We start from the raw sequence: 7,870 nt of genomic DNA, 5'->3' as shown, positions 1-7,870 counted from the left end.
ACACCAGGAACCAGATAATCCCACATTGATTATCTTTCAGATAAGGGAACTAGAGCCAAGAGTTAATGCCCATGGCCAAGGCTGATAAATCTTTTCAGATTCCCTTTCTTCTGTGTTCCTCAACCTTGTAAGTGCTCTTGGCAAGCTATAGTCTTTTCTCGAGACTGTGGGGATGCCATTTGTTGCCTGAACCACACAGAGATGCAGGATGGGTCAGTCTGAGGTTTCTGTTACTTCCCAGTTTCAAATCATGCGCCATGATCGCTGTGTTTCTCTCCTGGAGCCAGCACTTCTCCCCACCTCAGTCAGCTCGCAGATGCCGTCAGAGGAGCTTTATGTCTCTAAAGCAGAAAACTAGTCCACCGTGCCTGCAGTGCCTCCCCTCTTCAAACATGTTGGGAAGGATGTTTTTACTTAGGATCTCTAATCAACGGAATTTTAAACTGACCAATTGGAAGAACAGATGGATTCTGGATGAAGCTGTAATCCGGAGGTTGAAACTGATTTCTGTTGGCAGTTTCAACCCTATTTGTCAGGAGGGGAGAGTGGGAACTCTTCTGGGGGAGTGTTCTGTCCCAGAAAGAAAAGAATGTTTTCTGTTCTGACCACTGAATAAAGGGAGAATGAATCTAGGCAGAAATGACCTGGCTGAAGTTTAATAGATTTTAATATAAAAAGGCTAGCAGATTCCAGTGGAAGCGAATATAGTCAATTTGTATTTATAGACAGGGATTAAATAAACTAATCCGACAGGAGTCTTTGCAGGCAATTGTTTGGGAGCAAGATAGATCCATCTGCGTGCAAAGAATCGTGAATGAATGAGGATCCATGGCTCAGTGGGCAGGCGGAGCCTGGAGGAGACCACCAGTCCAGATAATCAGACATTCACATTTCCCACTGTTTTGTTCTATTGTATCCAAATGTGAGAAGCTGCTTTCCAGTCCCCCGCATACAAAGCTCTTTATTGGACTTTACTGAGGCATGAACCCCACTGCTTTACTGAAGCTGCCAGCCTCAGAAGGAGTTTTGCTTGATGGCGTCTGGCAGCTTGGCTGTGCCCCCAAGTAGATTTATGAGCTGTGAAAGATGGTCAAATTCACACCCTAAGCATTCCTGATAGGATTAGAGGGTCCGAGACATGCCTGCATTTGCATACCGCCCCGATACAGGGCACAGCTTTGTGCCTTCCCAGCCCTTCTGGATGGGGTGCGGAGAGGGGCGCAGGAGGTGACACCACGCTCCCCTCTTGCAGCTGGCAACACAAAGGGTCACCAGGAGACTCCAGATGATGTTATTTGGCATTTAACATCTTCGAATGGCAGCATCTCCCAATGAAAAGGACTGAACTGAAGTGGTAAATGCATCCCCTTTCAGGGCTAGCTACCCATCCAGGACTCCCCATGGAGAGAAAGATCATCTCTTCTCTGGGGGTGGGATTGACTCTTCCAACCACCCAGACAAGCCCTGAGGGTGGGCCTTAAAAACATCCATTTACATCATACTCATTACCGATTGTTCTGATGGTAACAGTAAAGCATAGTGATTGTAGAAAATCTGGAAAAGGCTGAAAAATACAGCAAAGTGAAAATCACCCATTATCCCATTTCTTAGAAATAGCTAACCATTACCATTTTGGTTATATTTATTTACAGTCTGCTTTCTAGGCACATAGGCAAGTAATTGGTGGTTTTTGTTTTAACAAAGCCGGATCTTATTGTTTAACAATCTTTTAATATTCTATCTGAAGCATTTTCCCATGCTATTAAGTAAGAGAAAAGCTTATTTTTAGTGACTGCATAGTGTTCTATCATAAAGAATAAAATGTCTCAGCTTAGGCTGCATTAGCCCAAGTAATGTGTTTACTTCAGGGGACAACGTGCATGAACAACATGTTGTTGTGTGCCACACAAACAAGATGAAGTATTAAGACTCTCCCCCTGAGTTTAGCCTGACACTAAAAGGCTATAGGAAATTATATTAGGCTAAAAGATATTCTAAGTCTATAATAATTAATTAAAATATGGGCTATCAGTGCAAGAAGAGACTGAAAACTATTAAAACAATAGAAATTTCAAATCAATGAGGGAAGAATGAATTATATAATGGTTCTAATACAAGTGATTAGGGGAAAATTTAAATTAAATGCTTACTTCAGGGGCTCCTGGGTGGCTCAGTCAGTTAAGCATCTGCCTTCGGCTCAGGTCATGATCTCAGGTTCCTGGCTGGGATCGAGCCCGCCATCCGGCTCGCTGCTCAGCAGAGAGCCTGCTTCTCCCTCTCCCTGCCGCTCCCCCTGCCTGTGCTCGCTCTGTCAAATGAATAAATAAAATCTTTAAAAATAAATGCTTACTGGTGGAGCTGGTTCCTGAGGGAGTTGGGTCCTGCAGAGTGAAGATTTAAATTCCAAGGTCATGGCAAAACATCTGAAGTTCATTGCCAGGACTGTGATGGTACAGGAAGGGAACACAGAAGGTGCATACAGGACCCTAAACAGAATCCTCACCATGGATGGGCTCATCGAGGACATTAAGCGACAGCGGTACTATGAAAAGCCTTGTTGCCAAGGACAACGGGAAAGCTACGAAACCTGTCGGCAGATCTACAACATGGAAATGGCTCGCAAGATCAACTTCTTGATGCAAAAGAATCGGCCGGATCCATGGCAGGGCTGCTGAGGCCTGTGGATAGTAGGCCCAGTATGAAAATCCCTATCCAGCTGTCTCCTTTCTTTCTACAATCCCATTTTCTCTTACGTTTCTTATAATAAATTCAATCACATATGTGCAAGAAGGCCTGCATATGTAGAAGCAATCCTATAGTCAGCAGTGGACCCTCTCTTTTATTATGCGAAGGAGAAACTAAGTCAAAAAGTAGTCTAGGAGTAGAATGGTGGTTGCCAAGGGCTGGTTGGGAATGGGGATTTAGTGTTTAATGGGTACGGAATTTCAGTTAGGGAAGCTGAAAAAGTTCTAGAGACAGATGGTGGTGATACTTGCACAACAATGTGAATGTACTTAGTGCCACTGAACTGTACACTTGCATGGTGAAAGTGGCAAATTCCATGTATATTTAGCTATAATAAATTTTTTTTTAAGTAGTCTAGGAGAGGTGAGGAACTTTTCTAAAATGTAGTGGAATATATCTACCATTTCCTACTCAATTCTTATGAAACCCAAAGCAAGGCATTATTGGAAGAGCATCTATTACTCTTTACTGAATTGTCCCCTCCTACCAACTGTTAGATAAAAGGAGAGGAGAGGAGGCATCTACGTATTTGGAATAAATTTTGCTACTGAAACACCCTTCAAAAAAGTAAATAAATAAATAAATAAATGCTTACTTCACATCATATTCTAAAATAAGTTCCAAGTGGGGCTCCTAGCTGGCTCAGTCTAAAGAGCATGTGACTCAATCTCCAGGTTGTGAATTCTAACCCCACATTGGTGTAGAGATTACTTAAAAAAATAAAATCTTATAGGGCGCCTGGATGGCTCATCGGTTAAGCATTTGACTCTTGATTTTGGCTCAGGTCATGATCTCAGGGTCGTGAGATCGAGTCCTATGTTGGGCCCTCTCTATATATATAAAATAAATAAACAAAGGGCCCCTGAGTGGTACAGTTGGTTAAGCACCCAACTCTTGATTTCGGCTCAGATCATGATCTTGTGGTCGTGGGATTGAGCCCCATGGCAGCTCTGCACTCAGCTCGGAGTCTGCTTGAGATCCTCTCTCCTTCCCACTCATTCTCTCTCATTCTCTCTCTCTCTCTCAAATAAATAAATCTTTTTAAAAAATTAAATCAAATCTTTAAAAATAATATAAATATTCTCTACCTTCCCTCTACCCCTCGTCCCCCCGCAAAGAAAATGAAATAAAATCTTGGGGTGCCTGGCTGGCTCAATAGGTGGAGTGTGCAACTTGATCTCGGGGTTGTGAGTTTGAGCCCCACGCTGGGTGTAGAGATTACTTAAAGAGTAAAATCCAAATAAAAATAAAATAAAATCTTTTTAAAAAATAAAATAAATCCCAAGTAGATTAAAAGTCAAATATTCTTTGTAAAGATCTAATTTTTTTATTTGACAAAGAGCACAAGCAAGGGGAGTGGCAAGGAGAGGGAGAAGCAGGCTCTCGGCTGAGCAGCGAGCCCGACAAGGGGCTCAATGCCAGGACCCTGGGATCATGACCTGAGCCGAAGGCAGACGCTTAACGATTTGAGGAGTCCCTCAAATGGCAATTTTTTTTTAAAGAATAACACTCTGTAGTGAAGGTGCTAAAAATGGGTACGCTCATATGGCAGGTGGGAGTGTAAATTGGTGGAACCCCTCTGGAGATCAATCTGTTATATATAACACCACACAGTAGATGATACTTGTTACTATTTCTTTTAATATCTAAAAAGGGGGGCTGGGAAATGCTATTTGAGGATTTCCAGATTGTACAGCAGTTAAAACATCTAACGCCCTTCTATTTCGTAATACTGCTTTACGCATTTGTGGGTTAGCGAGTGGTGGGAGAATATGAAAAGGTCTGATTGTGGCCTGGGAGATTCCAGGTGGTATTGACCACAGGCCAGAGAGTAATATTGTACTTTGTCACAGAACAGTCATGAGATATTTGAGTCCTAGATCCCAAGACATAGTTATATAAGGAATGCCAGTGGGGAAGACCAATACAGGCAGAATCCCACATATCCAGCAGGCTGTTTGGTTTTGAAGTACAGCATAACACCGTGCCCATTGTAAGAAGGAACTATCAGTATAAATTGGGGAAAAAGAGAATGAGAAAGAGAGGTACAACCTTCATTGTCATTTGAAGAGAAGTCTGAGGTCTTCCACAGTTCAGAGGAATAAGAAGGCATGTTCACTGGCACGTGGATCCCTGCGAGGAAGATACAGGTTTAATGCTTGATATGTGAATCCATGAGGAATGTCCTTCTAATTTTATGGCTGTGGGAGTGCAGAAAATGACCCAGTAGGGCCTCTTCCATTTTGGAGTTAAATCCCCTGCTGTATTAGACTTCCAATCCTTTAAGTAAACCATGTCTCCTGGGTTTATGTGAGGTAGGTTGTTAATAACAGTTAAACCAGGTGTGGGGAGGATATGGTCTGTGTGTTCGTGTAGAGATTAATGAATTAGCCCAGCCTCAAATGAATAATTTAACAGAGCATTATAGTCTTCATCTATTGGTAGGTCTACAGTGACGAAAGGCTTCCCATATAATAATTCAAAGGAGCTTAGCCCTATTGGTTGTTTTTGGGCAACTCTCATTCTGAGAAGGCCTACTGGTAAAAGAGTAATCCAATTTTCTTGAGTCTCAACGCTGAGTATAAAGACTTTTCCTCCATCATTTATAAACCAGTCTTGGGCACTTTTTTTTTTTTTTTTTAATCCCTGTTCCTGGGCTGCTTGGATTTCTTGATGTAAATAGACCAGGGATATATCTTTTATTGGTATTAGGACTGGTCTGAGACTCAGTATTTGCAGACATTATGAGGCTTGCTTGGCTGCATGGTCTGCCAAGTTACTTCTTTTAGATTCCATAGACATGTCCTTTTGATGTCCCCTGAGGTGAGTTACAGCCACATCTTTAGGGTAGTGTGCAGCCTCTAAAAGGGCTATTATTTTAGGTCCATATTTGATGGGACAGTCATGATTTGTTAATAATCCTCTCTCTTTCCAAATTGCCCCATGCGGGTGAGTGCTATTAGCTCTGCTTTCTGGACACATGTATGTGCTGGGAGGCCTTTGGCCTCAAGGGTCTGGGTTAGACTGACTAAAGCATTACCCAACTTTTCTTATCCCCTTTTCCATGAAACCACTGCCATCAGGAAACCAATTGTCATCTGCATTATCAATAGGAGAGTCTTCTAAGTCTGATCCGCTAGCATAAACAAGACCAATAACTTCTAGACAGTTATGTTCTCTAGAAGTACCATAGTCAGGTCCAAGCATAAGGGCAGCTGGGTTTGAAGCCTGACAGGTCTTAACAATCACGTCAGGTGCGTCTAAGAGCACAGCCTGGGATTTAGTCAGTCAGCCCCACTCCCCACCCCCTTTCATTCATTGGTGGCCTTTAGTGTCTAAAACCCTTTCAACCTGACGTGAAGTCATCAGTCAGGGACTGTCCCATAGAAAGTTCCGGAGGCTTCCTCTGGCAGGAGGGCTGGTGCAGCCACTGCTCGAAGACAAGCCGGCCACCCTTGTGCTAAATTGCCAAGCGGCTTTGAGAAATAGCTGGTCTTGTTTCATTTCCTAATTTCTGGGTAAGAACTCCCAAAGCTTGACCCTATTTCTCGGCTACATATAAAGTGCAAGGTTTTTCTAAATTTGGTAGAGCCAAGGCTGGGGCTGATAAAAGCTTAGCTCTTAATGTTTGAAGGCCATCTGCTGGGCTTTAGTCCAGAGTAAAGGCTCTTCATCAGGGCCTTTCACTGAATCATAGCATGGCTGGGCTAAGGGCCCAAATCCAGGAATCCACAGGCGGCAGAAGCCTGCCTAGGAAAGTATGGAGTTGCTTCTTTGTAGTTGGGGGCTCAAGACATAATATAGCTTTTTTTCCTGTCAGTAGGTAGAGTACAGTGACCTGGTGTTATTAGCTCATATTCTAAATATTGTACTTTCTGTTTGGATATTTGTGCCTTTTTAGGGGAGATGTGATACCCTCTGTCTGCCAAGAAATCAAGGTTATAGAATTACTGTCAGACATTTCCTTGGTGGGACTACAGATTAAAATATCATTCACATATTGAATTATAGTCCCTTAAGGCAAGGATATATCAGGTCTTTACTAAGTGCAGTCGCAAATAGGGGAGGACAGTCTCTAAATCCCTGGGGCAAGACTGTCCAGGTGGACTTGAAGGTGAGGTCCATTCAAAGGCAAATAGTGGCTAAATCTCTTCACTTAGAGGGATGCAAAAGAAGGGGTCTTTTAAACCAAGTGCTGTAAACCAGTTAGCTTCACCTGGGTGAGAAGAGAATATGGATTTGGCGCGATGGGATGAATAGGCACCACTGCCTCATTTATAGCTCTTAAATCTTACACCATACGACATTCTCCACTTGGCTTTTTCCCGTTGGAGTGTTATAAGGAGATTGACAAGGCCTTAAAATACCATGTTTAAGAATCTTATCAATATGTGGTTGTATCCCAGGCATTGCCGCAGGTTTTAAAGGGTATTGTCTTTTATGAGGTATAGTAGTTGGGTCCTTTAAGGTCACTTTAAGTGGGTGGACTTTAAAAGCCCATCCTGGGACATCACAATCCCAGACCTGTGGATTTACTTCCTCCCAGATATTAGAAGGGCTATCAGGGGAAGGTCTTGTTTCCCCAAGTGTTAAAGAGAACAAGCGGTGGGCACCTGGGTGGCTCAGTCGTTAAGCGTCTGCCTTCGGCTCGGGTCATGATCCCGGGGTCCTGGGATCGAGCCCCGCATCGGGCTCCCTGCTCCGTGGGAAGCCTGCTTCTCCCTCACCCACTCCCCCTGCTTGTGTTCCCTCTCTCGCTGTGTCTGTCTGTCAAATAAATAAATAAAATCTTTAAAAAAAAAAAAATAAAGAGAACAAGCGGTCCTTTTCTTTAGTAAGAGCAAATCTCCCTAGGGGGGAGGGGGATGGGTTATCCTGGTGATGGGTATTGAGGAGGGCACGTTCTGCATGGAGCACTGGGTGTTATGAACAAACAATGAATCATGGAACACTGCACCAAAAACTAATGATGTAATATATGGTGATTAACATAACAATAAAAAATTAAAAAAAAAGAGCAAATCTCCCTAGTTTATACATCTAGTCTCATCCAAGTAATGGAGTGGGACAAGATGGAAGGACCAGAAAAACAGGAGGAACCAATTGACTTTTTGTATTTACAAGT

General features: G+C 43.0%; 1 pseudogene; it reads left to right on the top strand.

The window, feature by feature from the left end:
* The first annotated feature begins 2,358 nt into the window (after window positions 1-2,358).
* On the top strand, window positions 2,359-2,790 carry LOC112830767 (small ribosomal subunit protein bS21m pseudogene; annotated as a pseudogene).
* The last annotated feature ends 5,080 nt before the right edge of the window (window positions 2,791-7,870 follow it).

This window comes from Callorhinus ursinus, unplaced genomic scaffold (assembly GCF_003265705.2).
Source record: "Callorhinus ursinus isolate GAN/ISIS: 27379988/994484 unplaced genomic scaffold, GSC_fseal_2.0 scaffold20, whole genome shotgun sequence".
In the NCBI taxonomy this organism is placed as follows: domain Eukaryota; kingdom Metazoa; phylum Chordata; class Mammalia; order Carnivora; family Otariidae; genus Callorhinus; species Callorhinus ursinus.
This window is presented reverse-complemented; position numbering and strand designations above follow the sequence as displayed.